The sequence below is a fragment of the Equus quagga genome, chromosome 12 (genome assembly GCF_021613505.1).
Source record: "Equus quagga isolate Etosha38 chromosome 12, UCLA_HA_Equagga_1.0, whole genome shotgun sequence".
NCBI lineage: Eukaryota > Metazoa > Chordata > Mammalia > Perissodactyla > Equidae > Equus > Equus quagga.
In genome coordinates, this window is record NC_060278.1 from 21,531,086 (window position 1) to 21,556,053 (window position 24,968).

The 24,968-nt window shown below is 43.5% G+C and overlaps 1 protein-coding gene across 2 annotated transcripts in view; it reads left to right on the forward strand.

Annotated features, from left to right (window-relative positions):
- The window catches only part of USP6NL (USP6 N-terminal like), a 256,580-nt gene that overhangs the window by 45,527 nt on the left and 186,085 nt on the right, over positions 1–24,968 (forward strand). Inside the window, exons 3-4 of one of the 2 annotated variants that reach the window (XM_046678691.1) lie at positions 1,486–1,658; positions 7,750–7,863. The gene's annotated coding sequence lies outside the window, so the exon portion shown is untranslated. Of the gene's footprint in view, positions 1–1,485; positions 1,659–7,402; positions 7,653–7,749; positions 7,864–24,968 lie in introns of those variants that run through there. The other variant, XM_046678690.1, reaches the window with a different exon arrangement.

A 24,968-nucleotide genomic window follows, 5' to 3' on the forward strand; every position in this document is an offset into this window, starting at 1 on the left:
TACATATATCTTTTTAAAAATATATTTTTACATATTTTTTTTATGTATTCTATTCTCTGGTCAAGATGATTTAATCACTGAATACTCAGGACTTTCCATCATTTTTTTTTTTTTTTTGAGGCAGATTAGCCCTGAGCTAACATCTACGGCCAATCCTCCCCTTTTTGCCAAGGAAGACTGGCCCTGAGCTAACATCCGTGCCCATCTTCCTCTACTTTATATGTCAGACGCCTGCCACAGCATGGCTTTTTTGCCAAGTGGTGCCATGTCGGCACCCAGGATCCGAACCGGTGAACCCCGGGCCACCAAAGCGGAACGTGGGAACTTAACCGGTGTGCCATTGGGCTGGCCCCTCCACTTTCCATCTTTATTTCTTTGCTAATGGCATTTCTATCATTTGGAATGACCTTTAATCCTCTCCCAATAACTAAATCATTCTCAACCTTCAAGTCCTGAGATGTCACTTCTTCTATGGAGCTTTCCTTGCATTTGTTCCCTCATGTCTCTTCCCCACACAGCAATCAAACCTCTTGCCAATACTAATCAGAGTATTTCTTTCCCTTTCTTGAAGCCCTTCAGTGGCTACCCGTTGCTATCGGAATAAAGATCAAAACTCAGCGTTGTTTACAAGGCCCATGTACATCTGTCCCACATCTTACTTTCCAGCCCCATTCATCACCATCCCTGTGATGGTTAATCTTATATGTCAACTTGACTAGGCCATGGGGTGCCCAGATATTTGGTCAAACATTATTCTGGGTGTCTCTGTGAGGCTGCCTTGGGTGAGAGGAACACTTATGTCATTTGACTGAGTAAAACAGATGGCCCTCCCTGATGCAGCAGGCCTCGTCTAAGCAGTTCAAGGCCTGAGTAGAACAAAAAGGCTGACCTCTCCTGAGCGATGGGGATTTCCTCCTGCCTGACAGCCTTTGGACTGGGACATTGGCTTTTTTCCTGTCTTTGGACTCAAACTAAAACATTAACGTAAAAAGACTCTTCCTAAGTCTTGAACCCGCTGGACTTGAGACTGGAAGGACGCCATTGGCTCTCGTGGGTCTGCAGCTTGGCGACACACCTGCAGATCTTCAGACTTGTCCACTCCATGAACGTGTGAACCAGTTCCTTATAATAAATCTCTCTCTCTCTCTGTGAATCCTATTGCTTCTGCTTCTCTGAGAACTCTGACTGGTACAATCCTTGCCCACTCTCATTATCCACAGCAACTGGGGCCTCTCAGTTCCTCATAAGCACTACACCCGTTCCCTCTGTGGGGACCCTCTACCCTTCCTGCCCGTCCCGACTAACCCCTATTCCACCGTCAAGTATCAGCTTAAGCATCACGTCCTTAAGAAAGCCTGACCCCTCTGCACGCTCCTCTCCCCTACTAGTCCAAGTCCCTCTAAGCTTCTTTCCTAATATTTACTAGAACTGTAATTTAAATGTTTATGTGCAAATGTACTCATCTAATGTCTGTGTCCCTCCCAGGGCAATATGCTTCTTGAGTGCAAGGACCACAACCATCTTGTTCAATCCTGTAGTCCCAGTATGCAGCACAGGACCACGCATGGAGGGACGAACGACTGCATGGACCCCAGTGCTTCTGGCTGGTATTTTACTAGAAGTGATGATGTTCTGCAGAAGACAACAAAAGTGTCAGGGTAAGGCAAAGAAAAGTAAAGAAAGGGAAAGAAAGAAATAACCTTCTTGTCTGAATCTGTGTCAAGAAGTATAAATCCTGAAGAGAAAGGTGTTTTTTCCTTCTAGTTAGAAAAATCACCTTTTCTCTGTCATGGCTAAGATAAAATTCCATCTAATTAAGATGACAAGGTGTTTTCCAGTTTGGTAATTTTGTGTGCTGTGGTTTTTCAAGTGTGTGTGTGTAGCTCCATGATAAGAAATGACTAAGCCTGAGGACAGATGAAATCCTAATTTTTGACTCTCCAATTCTCTCCGTTCTCACTTTCCGTAATGACTTCCATATGGGGATAAACATGCTTCATAACTTGTGTTTTTAGGTTAAAACATAGAAATTGTAGCTCTCTGGAATGCCTCATTATTTTCCCTTTGCAGAGACGTCCTCCTAGGGCAGTTGTCCTTGAGCACTGAGGCCTCCCTGGTCACTGGGCCAAGCGAATCGGAAGTCCCTGACGCTGGGTTTCCCACACGCAGGCCACACCCCTGCTTCTGAAAGGCCCTCAAGTTGCCTCCTTCTGTCTCCTCTGCCTCCTTCCTCCCTTTCTCCTCTCACACACTGGCTTGACCTGTTCCCTTCGGAAGTCTGGAATCGGACATTTCTTTCGTTCCTCTACCGTGCACTAAGCTCTATTTACACTTCTCCCAAGGACACAATATGAAATCAATTGAAAAAAGGGTTCCAGAATAGTACTGTAGACTTTGGTAACATAGGAGGCCATGAATTAGTAAACGAATGTGTTTCAAGAGTCTTCGTTGAGATCTGTGAGGTAGTCGCTTGTGAGTTACACAAACATAGCGTTATCTATTTGTTCTCTACTTCATATTTATTGGATATTTGTCGTATGCAATGCAGAAGACAGTGTTGGAGCTGGAAAGCCCGACACACTGAAGTGGGGAGTTTCAGGAAGAAGGGAAAGAGGAAGTCAGTTCGGAAACTTGGTGTCTCTGGGGTGAGGTCCAAGTGCCCACTGAGAGATGATAGAGACTCACCAGGCACGTTCCTGCATGGGCTCCCTCTGCGTGGCTGCCTGGAATGCTGCTCCCCCAGATGTTTTCATGACCAACTCCCTCTCCTCCTTTAAGTCTTTCTTCAAATGTCTCTTTCTCAATGAAGCCGCCTTATCTGCATATGGTCTGCATTTTGTCCCATCCCCGCAAATCCATATGTTGAAGCCCCAGCACGTGATGGTGTAAGGAGGTGGGGACTCTGGGAGGTGATTAGGTCATGAGGATGGGGCCCTCATGAATGGGATTAGTGCCCTTATAAAGAGACCCCGGAGAGTTTCCTTGTCCTTTCCACCATGTGAGGACACAGCGAGAAGACGGCCAACTATGAACCAGGAGGCAAGTGCTCACCAGACACTGCATCTGCCAGGGCCTTGACCTTGGACTTCCAGCCTCCAGCACCATGAGAAATAAATTTGTTTTGTTTCTAAGCCACCCAGTCTGTGATATTCTGTTACAGCAGCTCAAACGGACTAAGACACTCAGCAGGCTATTTAAAATCGCACACCCTGCCCTCTGCCACGTTCGCTACCTTCTCTCAAATCCCCTTTAACCTTTCCAACTTTTTCTTCTTTTTATAGCATTCATCATCTCCCAGTACACTACATAACACACTTATTTACTTTGTACCTTAGTTATGTTTGCTGCTCGCACTAGAATTTACATTCTTTGAGGGCTGACCTGTTTTATTAATTGATGTACCTTAAGTGGCTAGCAAAGTGCCTGCCTGTGGTAGCTACTCAATAAAGATGCACTGGGGGCCGGCCCCGTGGGCGAGTGGTTAAGTTTGCGCGCTTCACTTTGGTGGCCCAGGGTTTCTTCAGTTCGAATCCTGGGTGCAGACATGGCACCGCTCATCAAGCCATGCTGAGGCGGCGTCCCACATGCCACAACTAGAAGGACCCATAACTAAAAATACACAACTGTGTCCTGGGGGGCTTTGGGGAGAAAAAGGAAAAATAAAATCTTTCAAAAAAATAAAAAAATAAAAATAAAAAATAAAGATACATTGAACAAATGTATGAAGTGGTCGCATGTTCTTAGCGAAGTCACTTCTGTACACCTTTGGAAGCATCGTGAACTGAAATTGATCAATAATTTACCTGTTGACATCTGCTAGTTGGTGCTTGTTCCTTTGTTTTCTGGTTTTTAAGTAGGTGAGGTGGTCATTTTAGCGCTAACAGAAATGCTCCATTCGCATCCAAGCGCCAGGTGTGTACTCTTGCTGGCTGTTTCCGGTCTAGACTGCAAGTGCTGAAGACAGGGGATGAGCGGGGGAAGCCAGACTTAGGGTGGGACGTTGGTAGCTCAAGTTTAAAGTGAAGGCCAGAGGGAGTATGTTCCCACAGGGTGCCCTGTGGGCGGAGACACTGAGGAGAAAACGGTGTGGGTGAGAAGACCAGCCTGCGAATCATGAGGGAACTCAGGGGAAACAGGAGGGACGGGCTGCATTCTGAGGGCCTGGAAAGCCGGGCAGAGGAGTTCTGATGTTTTGTGGTGAGCCAGGAGGAGACGGGGGTGGCCATGCAAGCTTGCTTTAAGAGAGTCATGTGGCTGCTATAAATAGGCTGGGCTACAAAGTTGAGCCAGATAAACCTGCTGTGAAGTTGTCACCCACAGCAGCTGAAGGGCTGAACAGGTGCTAGTAAGGTGGCATCTGAAAGAAACCACAGAATTTTCCCCAATTTTTATTATGAAAATTTTCAAACATACAGAAATATGTAAAGAATAGTATATTACTATACCTAGACATATGTGTGTGTGTGTGTGTGTGTGTGTGTGTGTGTGTATAAAACAGCCTCTATTTAGCAACTAAAACAACAGAATTTTAATTGGGGTTTATTTCATTTACCAAGAACCTACAAATGATGGGTTACAGTAGGTACATTATCTATACAGAAGAATATTTTTCCAGTTGTCACAAGAAGACCTCAGATTCAACATCTGATCATATTTTCTCATTATAGTTTCAACAGTCAAGACCATAATATCATTTTTGGTATATTTAGTCCTTGACTATGAACCTCCATATGAAGTCACAATTCATTAAATTAATGAGGAGCACAGTGTGAAGCTGTTTGCCTTGGTGCATCTGCGATTGTAATCTTTGCCAGCAAAATATTTTTTAAACGTTCGTGTTAGCTGGGTTGAGATGAAAAATATTGTTTTGTTCCCCTCTAAAGAAAATAAAAGCTTATGCAGTTAATATTTTATGACAAACATTCCCTGAGGATGAAGGGCTCATTCATGCTGCACCATTTTAACCTCTCATGTGGAAAAAAAAGCGCAAAGGAGTGAAGTATGAAGGTGAAAATACTGAGGAAAATGGTACTACCAGCCTGATATGTAGTTATTTCTTATTTCTAGGTTTCTTCCTTTCCCTAATCTCCTGTTTTAGGTTGTCTTTGTCGCTGGTTATTAGTTTTTCCAGTCTGACCGGGTGTTACTTTCCATGTCTATCAATTCTAGCCTGGGGAGATGCTGTATTTTCCTCACCCCGTCACTCACTAATTCTCTCGTGGGTGACTTGTTAAAATACCGGTTCAGTAAATTCAAATGCTCCAGTGTCTCTGTTTGAAAGATAGATACTGTTGACTCACCAAGTTTGGGTGGTGTGATAATGAGGTCCTTTGAATTTTCTGTGTAAAGAAACTTGCCTGGAGGGGAGGTCAAGATAAATGATCTGACGCTGAGTTTTGGTGCTATAGATAATTGTATCACAGTGAGGTTCCTAGCTATTTGGTTCCCACCATCATTGTCCTTAGGAGTGTGTATTCCTCATTCTGAGGGGGTGAGAGAGTGGTGTAGGATACCAAGCTGCTTTGGCATAGATTGCTAGGACCACCCAGCTAATGGAGCTGTGTGGGACCCACGTGTCTAAACTTACAGTCAACTCTGGAGGGCCTGGGGAGAGAAGGGAGGCGAGTGCTCTCACTTAGCTCCTCGAGAAGTTCCATTCTTCTTGACACACAGTTCCTCAGTCAACTCTATTTATTTATCTGGCTCATGGAGACAGATGTTCTGTTAATTTCCCCTCTCTTTTAAAACTCATTTTTGCTTGCACAAGTAACACATGAATACATTCTCACTGTAAAAAAAAATTCTATACAGATAAAGACAAAAATCCCCCTCAATTCCCCAGTCACCAAACTACTTCCTTCCCTAGAGATAGTTGCTAATATCAGTTTGGTATAAATCTGTCTGGATTTTCTTATATACATTTGCATGACCATATTTACATAGAGAAATATATAGTGTTGTGTGTGAATTTACATAAATAATGTCATGCTTTCTGTAGTGTTCTGCAATTTGCAGCTTTTAATGAACAATATGTCTTTGAGGTCTTTCCATAAGACTATTTATATGGTCTTTTCCATATAAATCTACTTCATTCTTTTTTTTTTTTTGAGAAAGATTAGCCCTGAGCTAACATCTGCTGCCAATCCTCCTCTTTTTGCTGAGGAAGGCTGGCCCTGACCTAACATCCTGCCCATCTTCCTCCACTTTATACGTGGGACGACTACCACAGCATGGCCTGCCAAGCGGTGCCATGTCCACCCCTGGGAGCTGAACCAGTGAACCCTGGGCTACCGAAGCAGAACATGTGCACTTAACCGCTGCACCACTGGGCCGGCCCCTACCTCCTTCTTTTTTTATTGCTACGTTGTATTCCACGGATGTGCGGAGATTTAACCAGTCTCCCTTATGATGGCTATTTGGGTTGTTTCCATTTTCTTTTCTATTTTAAACATTATAATAAACATTCTTTGTGCACACACTTGAGTAATTCTCTAGGACAGATGGAACCAGAACAGACATCCAGAAATGAATTGCTGGCTGAAAGGCATGGACTTTTCATAAAGATAGATACTGCCAAATTGCCATCCCCAAAAAAGTGGTGTTAGTGTACCATCACTGTTTACAAGAGAATCTATTTCTCCACCTTGCCTATGGGCAATCTTGAATTTTTTACCACTGTTTTGCAAAAACATAGTATCTTTCTGTCTATTATAATTTGTATTTCCTCAAGAACTCAGTGGGGGTTGAGCAAATTTGTTAGCCACCTACCGTCCACCTCCTCCATTTTTTCTCAGTAAGATTGCCTTAGGTGTTTCTTTTAACAAATACGTGCATGCGTAATTACAGAAAGATGTGGGTTATTTGAGGGGGTTGAAATGGAGACGTTTCTCTCCGGGACCTGACCCCTCACCTTAGGTGTGGTGTCTGTGTTTGGGGTCTGGACTGTGGCGGGACCTGAGTTTGGGAAGCTTACAGTTGTTAATGAGTAAATGTGATGGCTTCTAATGACTGAGTTCTCTTTGATTGTTGAGACTTTATGATGGCCAGTCAGGTTTTACTCTTCGCTCATATCCCTTTTTACAAGGCCTGATTCTAAACTACAGTCAGCTGGTCAACCGAAACTTGAGCGTTGTTCATCCGTGTCCATGTGGTTTTCATTCATCCACAGAAACACCAAAGGCTTTGCTAAGGTCTTCTCACCATCAAGGGTGGATCTAAAGATGTCGTTCGCCTGGGTACCTTTGATCCTGTCACTCGTCAGCACTCCCTCTGAGCAGGATGTGTTTTCATGCTCTTCACCCCTTGACTTCCAATACACGTTTTGACCTTTACCTAGGCTCTCCACTTCCCCATTCCCACCAACCACAAGCAGTGTAGAATCCACCCTAGGTCTCAGCACAGCAGAAGGCTTGAGAAACCCCTTGGGCCCAGAGGCCTGGGTGGAGCTGCCAGCAACAGCTGGTCTCTGTTAGGTTCTGCTTGTCGGTCTTCTCTCGGAAGAGCCACGTCTCTGCTTCGCTGTTGTCTGCTGGCCACACCCATGCTGCTTGCCTTACCCCCTCCTACTCCAGCCCAGCTATTTACCCCCTACCTTCTCCCTCCTGTTCGCAACCTGATCCTGCAGCCTTCTCTGCCTACCAGGAGATCAAATTGTGGGTGTGGGCAGTGGACAGTGGGCAGTGTCTGCAATTGAGCCCAAGCACCCCTAGGAAACCCAACAGCTACTCACCCCTGTGTGCTCTTTCCTAGGTCCCCACCCTGAAAATGTGCTGGCATTGACCAGCTGAATGCTTCAGGATCCGGTCACTGGTATGTTTTCGAGTTCTCATCTGCTGTCCTTGTGTCCTGAACCTGTTTGTCCAGGTGAGTGCTGTTTACCTTACATGGTAAGACCTTGAAAACGAGAGAGAGAGAGAGAGAGAGAGAGAGAGAGAGAGACTAGTTCTATGTATGCAATTCTCTTTACACAGTGCTTAGCCCAGAACCATAAGCAATTAGGTACTTAATAAATGCTTCCTGGTGCTATACTACTACAGGAAATTGTTTCCTCAGTTATGTATTTCTTGGGCTTTCTTGAACTTAACTCTTGAACTGGGTGGAAGGTAGGTGGAGTAGGAGCGGAATGGCGTCATTATTTTTTAAAACTTTTTCCAGGAGTTGAATTGCTAATTTTCAAATGCATGGTTCCTTAGAGGGTCTGATTTGATGCATAGTTCTGGAAATGGAAATCGTATTTACAGAACCAGGTCACGTTGAGTCCCAGAATGAGTTGCTATGCACAGATCTAACAAACGTGAGTGAGATCATCCCCTTCTGGGCATCATGTTGTTGCAGATCTGTTTTGGAGATTTGTCATCCCAAACCAAATAAAATATGAAGGGCAAGAGTCTTTCCCCATCCGTGTGCCCTCCCAGTGGGGCATCCCTGGGGCTTCTCTCAAGTCAGTATGTGGGCAGGGCACCTTGCTTTATGTCAGATTTTTCTTTATAAGCAGTAAATTTCTATCATTTAAAGAATTGTCTAGAATTACACAATTGAAAGAATTGTGTAAGTTTATACAATTTAAAGAATTTTTTAAAAGTGTGACACATAGGGGCTGGCCCCGTGGCCGAGTGGTCCGCTCCGCTGCAGGCGGCCCAGTGTTTCGTCGGTTCGAATCCTGGGCGCGGACATGGCACTGCTCGTCAGACCACGCTGAGGCAGCGTCCCACACGTCACAACTAGAGGAACCCACGACGAAGAATACACAACTATGTACCGGGGGGCTTTGGGGAGAAAAAGGAAAAAATAAAATCTTAAAAAAAAAAAAAAGTGTGACACATTTGCTGGGGAGTGATGTGGGTATATATATTGTCTTAATTGAAGACTAGATAAACATTTTAGAGGAGGTATATAAGGTTTAGAATCAGAAAAAGGTATGAGTTTTTATTTTTTGCTGTTTGTTTCAGTTTAGGCAATTTAATCTTTCTAAGCTTCACATTTCTCACAATAAAACAGGTGTAATAACATTGAAAAAACAAAAGTGTGAGTAGACGAATGCCTCACCTCCTGTAGCTTTGTGGCCTCCCTCACATGGCACTATCAGAGTGTCATCTTGACAATTATATCGGATCTGTTTGATAAGACCTGGTCTGGGGACTCAGGGGTTCTAACCCCAGCCCGACCCAGGGACTCACTTTGCGACATGGAGACCATTGGTTTCCTTGTTCAAGTTGCAGAGTTGTCAAGTGTGAGTCAGACGAAAAGGTTGCTGCATGAATGCAGACTAGAAAGTGAGCCCCGTGTTTAAAGGATTTGCCTCCAGACTGCATGTCATAGCTAAAAAAAAGAGCTGAGGACTTCCTGCCTCATGGTCTAGTGCCCAGGCCAGACGTTTGGCGAAAGAGGAAGTAGAAGGACCCAGCTCCAAGAAACTGTCTGCTCTTGCAAGCGACCGATGGGTCAGCATCAAGGGCCTTTCCCTGGCTACTTTGTGAAGATGTGTCTTCCTGGCTCCATGTGTCAGTAACCTTCCGGTGGGGACCAGGCACATGGCCACTCAGGACCTGGATGTTGGTAGAAGCTCGTGCCAGCCTCTCCACTGCTTACACCCATGTGCCACTTCCTGGGCTCTTCCATCAGAGCGAGCCAGGTGGGCTTTCGGGGAAGGACACCTTTGGAGGATAGGATGGGTCAGGACCCGCCTTGAGCCTGTTGTGAACAGAGCTGGAATAGGGACTCGAAGTGGAAGAGAGAGAGAGACGTGTGATGGTAGAGGGCTAGGAAAAAAAAGGCCAAGAGAAAGAAAGTGGGCTCTCTTGTCCCATTTAACTGAATTTTATTTCGAACTTCTTTTCCTGTCGCTTGTTCCAGGCTGTCCCTCCCTCTCTGCTTCTTGATGTTCTGACTGCTCACTTTGGCAGGTCTCATCTCCTTGCTAGCTTTGCCCTGTTGTTGCCTTGATCCACGCCTTTTTTTTTTTTTTTTGCCTTCCTGCTGGTTCCTACAGTATCCAGAACATAATTTAGACATAGTACTCTTCTCAAGAATTGGGTGAAAAGTCCTATTTTTTAATAGAGAGCATATTTTTTTCCTTTCTCTTAAAAAAACCTCTATCTCCCTCTGATTTCTCCAAGTCTGATTGTCCGTTTCCTTTTCCACAGATTTCTTCCTTTTCCCCGTTTCTTCTTACCATGAGTTGTTTTTTTGTAACAGCTTTATTGAGATGTAATTCACATACCATACAATTCACCCATTTAAAGTATACAATGCAAGGGTTTGCAATGTATTCACAGAGATGTGTATTTATCACCACAGGCAATTTGAGATCATTTTCATCTCCCAGAAAAAAATCCTGGGGCCGGCCCGTGGCCAAGTGCTTAATTTCTGCGCTCAGGGTTTCGCTGGTTCGAATGCTGGGTGCGTACATGGCACGGCTCATCAGGCCACGCTGAGGCAGCATCTCACGTGCCACGACTAGAAGGACCCACAACTAAAATACACAACTATGTACTGGTGGGATTTGGGGAGGAAAAAAAAAAGAAATCCCGCACCCATTAGCAGTCACTTCCCCTTCCCTCCCCCAACCCTTGGCAACCACTATTCTATATTCTGTCTCTATGGATTTGCCTATTCTTGCCATTTCATACAAATAGGATCATCCTGTAGTATTTGGACTTCTGTGACTGGCTTCTGTCGCTTAGCCCAGTGTTTTCAAGGCCCATCCATGTCGTAGTATGTATCAGTACCTCGCTCTTTTCAATTGCTGATACCCAGAGAGTCCATGTGGCCATGTGGCACAGATGAGGGTAGAGGCACGAGTCAGATGTGATGAGAGGGAAGACACATCATGAGGAGAGGTGTGCAAAGTGATAGTTATCGAAATCAATGTGGCGCCTCTGCCAAAAATAGTGCTGAAATCGTGTTGAGCATCATTAAATACGTGCTGTCAGGAGATATGACAGAATCTCCAGAATTGAGGAGAGGCCCAGTCCAGAAAATTCTTTCCCTGAAAAATCTCAATTCTCCCTCTAGTCTTTCTGTGTAAAAGACCAGCATCCTCCTGCATGGAACAGTACGCCCGTAAGGTGTCCCCATGTCTGGTAGTTAAGTTCCAGTCTTGGTCAAGAAGGAGAGAATCGATTTCTTTTTTGGGAATTTGAAAGGGCCCCCATGAGAAAGCATTAGGCCATGGCTAGACTGAGTTGGCTTTTTGAAATAAAAAAGATGTTGTCAAGTCAGGAGAGATGAAAAAGGCCCACGACATCGATAAGAGAGAGCTTGGAGACCAGCTGGCATCGAAGCCTGATGCCATAGCGAGATGGAGAGCCAGCAGGCCCAGGAGCTGGGAGACAATTTCAGGAGGTACGTGTGGTGAGGGACTCAAAGAAATGGTGTCTTGAATTTCCTTCGTTGCCTTGGCAGAGGTCAGAAACCTCTCAGAAACTCACACTGTAAACCGGCTTAAGATATCACAACGGAAACAGCTGACCGTGCTTGCAGTCAAGATTGATAAGCCATTGGCATGAATATGAACCATAAGCTAAGAAAGGACTATATGAGCAGGATGGGAAAGTTCCCTTCTTGCAAAAATATCTCAAAAGTTGTATTAATAGTTACAAAATCCATTAAAGTTGAATGTAATTAACTTGATTAATGCGGCTTCAAAACATTAATATAGAAAAAGAGAAAGGCCATTTGAAAGCTCTGAGATGGCTGACACTGGGATATTTTGAGGTTGGATGGGAAAGAAAGAAGAAAATTCAGGGTCTGGTTTACCATGCTCCACTGTCAGGTGATATGCTGCTGTGAATTCTGAAATTCTGAGACTCAAGCTCGTCCTGGAGAGCTCTCATCTGTCTGTCGTGTTCTCTAAAGCTTTTACTTGGTGCTCCTCATGCTCCTGGAGTGTTATGGAGTTCACAGCAACAGTCGTTTTATTTTCAAGAACAGATTATTGTAACCACGACCATACTGTATTCAGAACTCATTCATTCATTCATTCATTCATTCAAATACAGAATGAGCAGATATTACTGCCTGGGGGATTAAACGGGGTACTGGGGACAAAGCCTTGAATAAAATAGTCATGGCCCTGGCTATGGACTGAACGTGTCCCCCTAAACTTCATAAATAGAAGTCCTAACCCTTAGTGTGATGGTATTAGGAGGTAGGGCCTCTAGGGTGGGAGCAGGTCATGAGGGTGGAGCTCTCATGAGTGAGATTAGTGCCCTATAAAGGGGACCCTCACCCCCTCTGCCACAAAAGGACACTATGAAAAGACAGTTGTCTATCGAAGCGGGTCCTTACTAAACACTGCATCTGCCAGGGCCTTGATCTTGGACTGCCAGACTCCAGAACTGCGAGACATGAGTGCTTGCTGTTTATAAGCTACCCAGTCTGTGGCATTCTGTACTAGCAGCCTAAGCGGGCCTGCCCTTGGAGCTTTCAGAGCCTGGGAGAACTCGGCCTTACACGTGGATTTAGCTATACTTGCAGGAAGTGCTGTGAAGACGCTAAAGGGGTCTCCCAGCGGACACCACCTGATTGGAAAACTGATTTTACCCTCTCATGAGCAAGACTTGGGTTCTGGGTCAGGCTCAGGGTGCCTGAGTCTTTCTTCCCTTACAATGAGTTCTCAGCCTTCTTGCAAATAAACTTCTCTCAGGCCACCCAACCAGTTCTCCAGACCTGCCTAGGAATATGCCGTCATAGGACAAGGTCATAGTCTGAACTTAAGCCAAGATATCTGTTGTGTGTTTGATAGGAATTTAAAAAGTTGTCTCTTTTTCTTTTTTTTTTTTGAGGAAGATTAGCCCTGAACTAACATCCACCACAAATCCTCCCCTTTTTGCTGAGGAAAACTGGCCCTAGGCTAACATCTGTATCCATCTTCCTCTACTTTATATGTGGGACGCCTACCACAGCATGGCTTGATAAGCAGTGCATGGGTCTGTGCCCGGGATCCAAACTGGTGAACCCTGGGCCGCCGAAGCAGAGTGTGCAGACTTAACCACTACACCACAAGGCAAGCCCCTCTTTTTCTTTTTTTGATTGTGGTAAAAAATATATAACATGAAAGTTGCCATCTTGACCATTTTTATGTGTACAGTTCGGTAGCACTAAGTACACTCATATGGTTGTGCAACCATCACGACTATCCATCTTTCAAACTTTTTCATCTTCCCAAACTGAAACTCTGTGCCGCTTAAGCCAAATTCCACATTCTCCCCTTTGCCCTAGTCCCTGGTAACCTCCATTCTACTTTCTGTCTCTACGCATTTGACTGCTCTAGATAGCTCATGGAAGTGGAATCATAAATCATACAGTATTCATCTTTTTGTGACTGGCTGATTTCACTTCACGTAACGTCTTCAAGGCTCATCCATGTTGCAGCTGTGTCAGAAATTTGCACGTGTCTTTTTAAAAATTAGGAATATTTACCAGGCCACTTCCCCACTGTATTGTCAAGGTCCCTGCAAGAAACACATGGTTTTGGATATTGACATGGAGATTGAGCAGAATTTATTGAAGGGACTATTTATAAGGATGTGGGTGGGGTTTAAGGAAACCAACAGCAGGTGGGGAAGCCCCCTAGAGCTAGCAACAGTAGGGTACTGTCACCACTCCAAGTCCTGAAGGGACAAGGGGAGGTGATGGTTAGCAGAACCTGGTGGGACAATTGTAGATGCAGATAAGATGACCAAAGAGGAGCTGAAGCCTTGGGAGGGGGGAGAATAGACCCCCACCTCCCTCTTCCTCCACCTCCCAATCTTCTGCCCTTGCTTTGCACTACCCAACCCAACCAGGAGCCTAGAAGGCAAGATTGGTCCTCCCGGGCACAGAGCATGGCGGGAAAGGATGGAAATTGGATCTGGAGAAGCAAATAGTATACCCAGCATTCTTGCTTTCTACAAGGAGTTAAGGGTGGCGTGACTAGGAATGCAAAATGGGGAACCTGAGAACAGGGGTGGGCTGCGTTTCTCTAAGGGAGAAAGGGCGTGGGAGATATTGGCAAGGAAAAATAGGTCTGGAAGAAGACGGGGAGAATGAAGACAAAGTGGAGAGATTTGACAGTCCAGTGAGGAATGCTGGGAAGAAACTTTAGGAAGAAGAGACGTCTAAAGAGGATTAACTATGTGAGGAGCTAAAACTTCCTTCTCAGTGTCCTCAAGGGACTTTAGTAAAGATGCACTTTATTTTCATGGCTTCTGTAGAATTTTGAATGTAACACTATGTTAAAGCACAGTTAGGAACAAGGAAGTCCAGTATGACCTCGTGTGGGAGGCAGAATCCTGGCCCCCAAACACGTCTACATCCCAATGCCCAGAACCTGTGAGTACCTTGGGTTACATGGAAATGGGAAATTAAGTTTGCAGATAGAATAAGGTTGCTAATCAGCCGACCTTGAAATAAGAAGATTATCCTGGGCGTCTGGGTGGGCCCCTGTAATCACAAGGGTTCTTAACTGGGGAAGAGGAAGGCGGAGGAGACCGTGTCAGAGTGACATGATGTGAGGAAGACTTGACCCGTCATTGCTGGCTTTGAACATGGAAGTGGGCCACAAGCCAGGGAATGCGGCAGCCTCTAGAAGCTGGAAAAACCCTTGCAACACCCTGATTTTAGCCCAGTAAGTCCCATGTCAGACTTCTACCTTCAGAAATGTGAGATAATAAAGTTGCACTATTTAAGCCGCTGAGTTTGTAGTAATTTGTTACAGCAACCATAGGAAACTAATACACGTGGGTTTTATGAGTTTGGGGCAAAGTTAGCTAAATTTTGGATTGAAAAATGCAGCTGTTTCTAATTACCTTAAATACCATATTTAGAGCTAAACCTGTAAACCTTACTGATGAGAGCTTCAATTAAACTATTCAACTTCTCATCCCAGCTAAGCCAGGGGCCAGGCCTTCCCACCTGCTGTCAGTGCTGTGCTACTAGTCCTTTTATCTTCGTTCCCGTGTATCTGTAATCCTGATTCCTTGATCAATAGAAAGCCTGTGATTCTCATTTCACATCTTTATTGGCCTCCTTTTAGAGCCCAGTGCTGTGGCCCGTTTCTGAGCCCCCACAGCGTGTTTTTAGGGTTCTCCCTACAGGAAGGTTAACATTCAATCCATCAAGCAAGGTTTTATTATTCTTTGAGGCCATTTTTTTTTTGCCAGCATGAACTCTCATTTCAGTCTTGTTGGACACACGAACACAGCAAACTCATGGCAGGACGGATTAAACAGACGATACCCACAGAACAAACCCTCCGATCTCAGGCACCTCCAGGAGGTACGCTTCTCTTTGTCAGCATTTCCACAGTTGAAGGAGGTGCTTTCAGGCACTGCTGGCAAGAGTACAAAGCAGTTCAATAACTCAAGAGGGGAATTTAGCAGCATTTAATAAAACAACATCAAATGGGTCTCACTGGGCTGAAATAAAGGTGTCAGCAGGGCTGTGTTCCCTTTGATCCAGCAATCCAGCTTAGATTAATTTAGTCTGAAGAAACCCCGCCCCTCCGCCCAAATGCAAAACAATATATGAAAAAGGTTACTGATTGTGGAATTTCTTATAATAGGAAAATCTTGAAAACAACCGAAGTTCCCAACCATAAGAGACTGGTTGAATCAAGCCTGGAGAAGCCACATAATGGAGTATTATGCAGCCATAAAAAAGAGTGATGGAATTGCTGTGAACTGATATGAAAGGATTTCCCAGCTATATTGTTAAGTGAAAAAAGCAATATGGGAAAGAATATATAAAGCATGGTATCATTTGTGTGAAATAAGTGGAGGGTGGGAATAAGAAGGTGTGTGTGTATGTGTTTACTTGTTTTTGCAAGAAGCACAGGAAAGATAAACCAGAAACAAATGAAAATGATCACCCATTGGGCATATGTGGGAACAGAGTGGAAAGAATAGGGCTGCGAATGTCATGATATCTGAGTATGTCTTTCTATGCAGTTTTGACTATTTTTTTTAAGATTTTTAAAAAATGTTTCCTTTTTCTGCCAGAGCCCCCTGGTACATAGTTGTGTATTTTTAGTTGTGGGTCCTTCCAGTTGTGGCATGTGGGACGCTGCCCCAGCGTGGCCCGACAAGTGGTGCCATGTCCACACCCAGGACTCGAACTGGCGAAACCCCAGGCCTCCGAAGCAGAGCGTGTGAACTTAACCACTCGGCCATGGGGCTGGCCCCTGCAGGTTTGACTTTTGAACCACATAAATGTTTTAAATATTCAAAAAATTAAATCCAATCAAAGATGACTTTTTAAAAACCCTTAAAATTGAATGCAAGCAGAAGCAAAGGAATTTAAGTGGTTAGCAGATTGATGGCAAACAACACAGAGATAAGAATTCCAAGTAACTTTTGACCCCTGTACTCTGACTAGTGGCATATATTCTAAGGGAAAAAAGACCTGCAGGAGGCTTATGAATTGGGCTTGTCATTGATAGTCATATTAGTGTCATCAGGCTGAAACTCTTTTGTGTATGTTGTAGGATACGGCAAATGAGTAAACTCACTGATAGTGTGGGGTGACCTAAGGCTCTCACTGTGGGAGGAGGGAGGGAACACTCGATGGAGAAATGCTATCCTCCTGGATTAGAATTGGAGGTATCCGTAGGAATATATGATTTTCCAGCTCTATCCAATGTCAAAGATAAAGTGGGACATTCATTAAAGGTGTGAAGACAGATTTTATTCACTACCTCCTGACAATAGGGAAAAGAGCTGAGCTCCATTCTAATTTGCAGAGTAACTGGGTATTTTAAAGGGAGAATGAAGGAGTCGAGATGGGGAGATGGAGGGGCTCAGTGAATAATTACAAAGGGTAGGTCAGTGTAGACGTGATGAGGCCAGCTGGGTCTGCTGGCTGTCAATGATGGAAGTTAGGATTCGTTCTTCCACGGAGACCAGGAGATGGGGCCCTACCCTTCCGGATGATTATGTTTCAAAGGAATGGCTTTCAGGGCCTTGAGAAAGATAGGCTTGAGTTGTGGGAGGTACATATATATCTCAAAGTTTCAGAGGGAGGATTCACAATTATAAGGCGTTTTTAGGGAATGCTCTAAGAAAAGGTGGTCAGCAGCCTATCTCAGGTGTAGGCTGGAACAAACATTAAAGTCTCCTGGTGCTGCTGAGCTTTCCAGGCAGGCATTTAAGGGAGGGGCTGGGGTCATCCTAGGGACATGGCCTTATGCTCCTTGAAGCCATGCTGGAATTTGGTCATCTCTTAGCGTAGAGGTTTGGACGGAGTCATTACCTGCACTTCTCAGCCTTGAAAGTGCCATGCAGTCATATCACCCCAGCACCATCAGACATGTTAGTACTCAAATCTTGGTTTCTAAGTACCATTTCCTTCCAAAAGGAACAAGCCTCCTTGGATAAATTGGTTGATTCCAGACCAAGGATAGGGAATGCATTTGGAACATCTTCTTGAGCCACAAAGCAAGGCAGTGCTCAAAGACCAATGGGCAGGGCAGGCTACATAATTTGTAGGGCCAAGGGCAAAATGAAAATGCAGGGGCCCTTGTTGGAAAATTACTAAGGATGTCAAGACAGCAACAGCAGAGTGTTGAACCATGCAAGAGTCTTGTGCAACTGCATGGATCACACGCCCAGGAAGCTGGCCCTGGTAATGGAAGACAAGTTAAAGGTTCAGAGCAGCCAGCTTGAAGAGGCTCCTGCTGGCTAACTTTGGACCATTTGAGCACTAAAAATAATAATAATAATAGTGGCAATGGATTATAAAACACGGAATTACAAAAGAACCCATGTGTGTATAGTGATACTAAAAAGGTGTGTGTGCACAGGAGGGAAAATTTTGTGAAGAAGGCCAGCTAATAAATGTAGACAGAATGATAGAATTAGAAAAATTACCATTTTTGTAGTCACCAATGTAATAATAATGCTAAAACCATTGGGTTAAAGAGTGTTGGTGAACAGGATATTCACACTATTTATGAAGTCTCCTTTCATCACCCCATAGGTTACCTATTAATTACAAACGGGAAAAGATGCCTTTCTAATAGAGAGATCTGGCAGAAACTGTCGTAACCAAGTGATCAGCTTAGTGTGACCGATAATGAGGCAGGATGGTATCCTCTTCATGTGGTGCAATGAAAAGTACACCATGCAGTATTTTGCCCAAAATACTTAACTTGAATCTAATCACAAGAAAACAAGCAAACAGATATGGGTTGTGGGGCATTCTACAAGGCAACTGGCCTAAACTCTTCAAAAATGTCGTGAAAGAAAAAAAGAAAAAGACAGGGAGCTTTTCTGGATAAAAAGATGCTAAGGAGATGTGAGAAATATGTGAACTGTGTGACCCTTGATTGTCCTGGACTGGAAAAGAGCACGAAAGACATTTAGGGGGTGACTCCGGTAATTGGGGTTTGGACTGCCCGTTAGATAATGCTGTTGAATCAGTGTTAAATTTCTTGGGCGTGATGATGGTATTGGCAATGATTATGGTTACGGTTGTGCGGGAGAATGTCTTTGTTCTTAGAAAATACATGCAGAAGATTTTAGGGTGACATGCCCTGATTTGTGCAACTTAGTCTCAAATGAAAGGGAGAAAGAGGGAGAGTGGAGAGAGAAAGGAGGAAAAGGGAGTAGGGGAGAGGGAGAGAGAGAGAAGGGGAGAAGTGAGAGAGGGGCATAGAGAGGGAGCAAACTGTTGACAATTGTTTGAATCTGGGTGAGGAACACACAGCTATTCTTGTACTATTCTTTCCCTTTTCTGTAGGAGAGAGATTTTTTTTAAAATAAAAAGTTGGGGGAAAGTTTTCCTAGTTAAAGCACATGTCGAGGAGGAACACAGTCGCATATCCAGGGCAGAAAGCCTCTCCGGTTGATTGACAGGACCTCGGAAGCAGCAGAAACCACCTGGCACTTCAGCATCATTCTTGTTATCTCCCGGTCTGTGTGCACAGCACAGTCAGTCATGGTGAGCAGAGCAGAGCTGAGAGCCGACAGCCGTGTAAGATCAGAACCTGTCCCCAGCGTGGCCAAACCAGAAGAGCCGAGAGGGGACTGGGAGACCAGCTGGCCAGGATCTAGCTTCCTCTGCGCCATGAGAGAGCAGGAAGTCGGGTGCCAGTTCAGGCTCAGACAACTTCTTTGGGTCTTATTTGAAAATTGGTGAAAATATTCTGTTCTGCTTATGTAGCAGAGATCAAATAGGATAACGTGTGAGACAAACGTTCTTATTTCACAGATTTATCTTATTATTTTACAGATTATCTCATTATATTTTACTTTATAGATTTGTATTCTGGAAATATAGATGACTTGTTTCATATGTGAGCTGTTACTGATGTCCTTGCTGTTTGTAGTTCTATTATAGTTTGTGTCCTATAAACACAAAACTTGTCATCATTCTTTTTCACACAATTCCTGTCAAAAAAAAAAAAAAAGGTCTCCACTGCATTACTGAGTACTCCTGATGGGAGAGGACTTTTTTTCTGACTGGGTTTCAGTGAGAACGGATTGCACGTTTCAAACTTGTTTTTCCTCCACTCCCTGTGTCCTTTCAGGGCTGGGTGCAGTAGAACATGCTCACATTGTGACATGCCTTCTCGGTGAGTCAGCCTAATGGACAGCAGCGATGTCCCTGGAAGCTGTTCCCACACCAGGGTGGTTAGCAATAACCATACACCTAAGTGACTGTCAACAACATGGATACACCCCGCCAAACCCAACAAGGGGCATTGCTACCTCAACTTCCCCTTAGCCGGAATCCGAAATGCGGCAGCCATTCCAGGGGTATCCATGCAAGGGGAAGTACGATAGAGGGAAATTCCAAGAGGAAGGAGACAATAGTCTTCACTGATCATGGTTGAAATATGTTACTTAAAAAAAAAAAAAAGGAGAGAGACAGATGGAGACCAAGAGAGACAAAGATGGAGAAAGGGACAGAGAGAGAGAGAAGGAAGGAAAGAAAGAAAGATGACCCAAGACAAATTGCCAGGGCCCCTTCCAGGGCTTTGTAAGGGGCAGGTACAAGCAGGGGCGGGGGGCTCAGTGTGGGCTCCTTAGTGTCATGAGCAATCTGCCTCTGGGGTCACTGTCAGTGTTTGTTACATTGAAGGGGAGGTGGGGATGTCCGGCAGGCAGTTGGAGACGTGGGTTTGAAGAGCTGACGGACGGTGATGTAGAGATTAGGGAGTCATTTCACGATCATAGCTGCCGGAGCGGACGAGTGCCCCCGGTGAAAGTGCAGAGAGGAAGAAGAAAAGAGGACAGAATCTTAGGTGACGCCTATATCTCCTTGTGAGGAGTAGAAGAGATAGCTATAAAGTCTTGGGCCAAGACGCTGAGTGGAGCCAGCATGCGAGGGCTGTGAGGACTGGCCACAACCAAGCCGATTTGTCACTTATAATGGAAAGATTTTTGATGACACATACATTTAAATATTTCAAGCCAGGTATAAAGCTATGCTTATAGCTCTTATACAATTATAAAATGAAAACATATTAAGAACCAGCAAAACTACACAACTCATAAAATAGAAATTAACGTTCAGTATGACAGATGGTATTGTCTTGCTGAAATAAAATCACTGCTATTGGCGTTAACAGTAGAAAAATCTATTTATAGGGTTGAGATTTCACTCCCAATGTGGAGATCAGGCCTCTCCCAACACTGGCGTGAGCTCTCCCAGCTTGAAATGTGTGTGATTGTATTATTCACGTTAAAAGCAGAAGATCAAAAAGAAAAGGTAACCATAAATGGCTATGTGATTCTCTCCGAATTTAAATGCAGGTACCCAATAGCCCAGTGATTCTTCTTTGAATCTATCTTGCAGAAATTCTGGCAGATGTGCACAAAATTATATACAAAGGTGTCCCTTGCCCCTTTGTTTGCGATACCCAAACACTGCAAATAACCTAACTGCACACCAATAGAGGAATAATCAGTTAAATTACATCTGGAATGTTCAGCAACTCCTAACGAGAATGAAGTTGATCTGTATGGAATGACATAAAATGAGCTCTAAAGTATATCGTTAAATGAAAATCTAAATCACAGAATAATGTAAATGGTATAGCTTTTAGGTTTTTAAAAACAATATACTGTGTGTGTGTAGATGCATGGAAATAGATAAGATATGGAATGATTGCTCTCAGACTCTTAACAGCAAATTCCTGTGGAACTTCGACTTTTCATTCTGCATACCACTGTCTTATCTGAATTTTTTACAATAAACATTACTTTTGTGAGTACAAAGTACTCTAAATTATTATATTCAGTGATATTGGGAATGTCCTTGTACTCTTGGTACCACTGAGGTTGCTACAGTCTTAATTTCCACTCAAAGGTGAGAATCAGTGGCACGTGTCTTATGTTTCTGGTTTGAGTAAGACAGAGTTAGGGAATGAAGCCAGGAAGCTGGGGTGGCAGAGGACAGTGTAACAGAAATGGGGAAATGCGTGTGGAGCATATTTCACATCTGGGCCTCAGTCACCTCAGCCCTGTGAGCTCTGCACTCCCTCAAGGACCCCCTACCAGCTGGCCTGGAAACATTGGAAGCATCTCCAAGTCCAGAGACGGAAGCGGGGGCACTGGGACCTACTAGATCCTGGAGATCATCAGTTTCCCTTTGGCTCCCTTGAAATCGAAGCTATGCTTCTACCAATATTTCCAGTTTAAAAGTGGAGTCAGGTCGAGTGGTTAAGTTCACATGCTCTGCTTCTGCGGCCCAGGGTTTGCCAGTTCAGATCCTGGGGGTGGACCTATAAACTGCTCATCAGACCATGCTGTGGCGGCGTCCCACATAGAAGAACTAGAATGACCTACAACTAGGATGCACAACCATGTACTAGGGCTTTGGGGAGAAAAACCAAAAAAAAAAAAAAAAAAAGAGGAAGATTGGCAAAGATGTTAGCTCAGGGCCAATCTCAAAAAAAAAAAAAAGTGGAGTCGAAGATTTCAAGTATGACATATAATTTTAAATTGATTGGGCTGGAATGCATCCATTCTCTTACTCAAGCACACTTCCCCTTGTTGACTGGCGGCATTTTTGCCTTGGCAGCTCTTTGCCAGATAAAAGACATGGTAAGAGAGTAGGCCTCCTTCATTATCAACCAACATAAGCTTGGAGTTGTGCTTCCAAAGTCCAAAAATGCGCAAACAATGGAGATGAAAGCGAGAGTAATAAATACGACTAAGGAAACTGACAGTTTGATTTATGTGTGAAGATAAGACAATAGAAATAAACACTACAGACATCTCAACAAATGATAAATAAGATCCGAAGACTAAAGATGTGGAAACAACTAAAGAAAAAAAAAGAGAGAAAAGAAAAGAAGTATATTTTCAAACACTTGCTTGATCACTTCTTGACCATCACCTAAGGAAAATATAAAATTGTTTATTTTGGGTTGTGTGGGAACTCAAATGACTCAAAAGGCCAAGATGCCCTTTGCCTGGGGTTTGTTACAAACAGCGCTTGTTTAAGATGTGTAGAGCCTAGGACATTGTTTTTTTCCCACAAACCACCAACCACTTACTCAGGACAGGAAATGTACATTCAATGAATGACTACATCGAAAACACAATCCATAAAAGAACGGGAAAACCTTACTTATTTTCCTTTTGTATGGAATTAAATTGTTGGAAAAAAGCCAAGGAAGTGACACATCTCACCTCCTGTTTCTGGCTGAACAACCCTTAAATCATTGATAATTGTTTATCAAATTGTTTTGGATCTTAGCTACTATGGGTTAATTTCTTTATTTCCCAGCCAACCAATCTTAATTTTTTCATATTTCTGTAAGGAAATGAGATGCAGTGCCTTTACATAGATTGTAAATCTATGCTACTTTTTATTAAAACTAGTGAAAACATATCCTTTGTAAGATCTACTTGAGCATTAGTTTGGCTTCCAGTATGCATGGGCTTCTGTTGGTTTTCAATATCTTTATTTAAGTGACTTCTATCCAACCAAGTCAAGGCAGAAAACAAATCTTTTATTTCTTTCATGTTTTTCTGAATGTACTTGACTTTTCACTTGACATAACAGAGTCTTAATTTCCTCATCTGTAAAATGTAAGCATTTACTGTGAGCCATATGTATACTTTATACTGTATACACATGTATATAGATGAAGACACTTTTTAAATGGTACAGTGATAGAAAAATGCTAGCAACTTGGTTCCCAATTCAATTTATGAGGTTGAATATTTTTTCAGAAATCTAAGATAGGATAAGTTTGTTTATAAAAGAAAGCATGTGGAACCTAAGTCAGACGAGTAGAAAGTGAAGCTAATTGAATGTCTGATAGAGGTCTGAGCTGGAGAGAAGAGATTTGGCAGATATTAGTCTCTCTATGATAGTTGAAGCCAAAGGTGTGGATTAGGTCACGTAAGGAGAGTGTGTAGGACTAGAAGAGATGAAGATGACCTGGGCTGAACATAATTAACAGCAGTTATTCAAGACAGAGGTCTCCAAGCTGGGATGAAGTATTTCTGGGGATGTGTGAACAGGTTCTAAGGGGTATATGGGCACGGGTGTTTTAAGGGAATCCATTTCTAGATCCGCAGCTTCCACTTCTAATCTGTCCTTCAGTTGTTCTGCCTGAGAACGTGCCTGTGATGGGAGTTGGGGAGTAGGGCACAGTGCTCCTTTCTTATCCTTTCACCCTTGCCTTTCTTCCACCTTCCAAAACAAAGGCACACCCTTCAGGGCACCATGTTGCATTATCCTGGAGGGTAAAAAACCTCTAGGGCATCAAAGAAAGGGGCAATTGGAAATGTTGGTACATACTGGTTCTGAGAAAGCAAATGACTCTAGTGACTAAGTAAGAGATGCTTTACCAGCCAGTGGTCTCCAACTCTTTGCTCTCAACAGAATTGAAGTAGGACCTTATTAACTTGTCAGCTGGTAAGTTATCCCAAGTAGTTTGTGTTTGCAGATCACTCTGTGATTTTTGGCATAACTCAAAAAGAGTTCAAAGATTTGGGAGACAAGGCTATTAAAAAAAAAAAAAACTTCTTCCTTTCCCATCCATTTATTTACATGAATAAGGTTTCCCAAAGCTTACATCTGTAAAAACGAAAAACAGGAATAGAACTGATGCTGAACCCTGTCTCATTCCAGTGACAAGTAATATTACCAGCAGGTGACTGAACTAAGGGGAAAATATATTTATCTCCAGTCCCATAAATTACGAGATGCATTTCTGTCTTATCCATTTGGGCTGCTATAACAAAATACCACAGACTAGGTGGCTTATAAACAACAGAAATTTATTTCTCTCAGTTCTGGAGGCTGAGAAGTCTAAGATCAAGGCACCAACAGATTCGCTGGCTGGTGAGGGCCTGCTTCCTGGTTCATCGATGGCACCTTCTTCCTGTGTCCTCAAGTGAAGGGAGGGCTGAGGAGCTCTCTGGGGTCTCCTTTATAAGGACACTAATCCCATTCGTGAGGGCTCTACCCTCATGACATAATCCCCTCCCCAAAACCCTACCTCCAAATGCCATCTTATTGGGGGTTAGGATTTCAACATATGAATTTGGGGGAGACACAAACCTTCAGACCATGGCCATTTCCAATAAAAATTTATTTTTTAAGGTAAAACTGTTGTGACAGAAAGCAAATCAATGGTTGCCTGGGGTCAGGGACAAGAGTTGGGGATCTCCTGCCGAGGCAAGAGGGAACTTCTAGAGTTAAGGAAAGTTTTATATCTTGATCTTGATTGTAGTGTTGGTTATATAACTGAACATAATTTTCCAAACTCATCATTATACCTCAGTAAAGCTGAGGGAAAGGTTTACTTTTCTGTTTAATAATTATTTATCAAATTTATAATACTTGTGCTGTTTTGATCAGTTATGTACCAATAATCATTATAACAACAATTCAACACAGACAAACTCTTTAACTCGTAGAGGCTTGTGCTTATGGGAAACACAGCAAATTTAAATTTAAACTTTTTTCCAGAGAAGTAAGAGAGTGATTGATCAGAGGCTGCATAGTATAAAATATATTAAGGT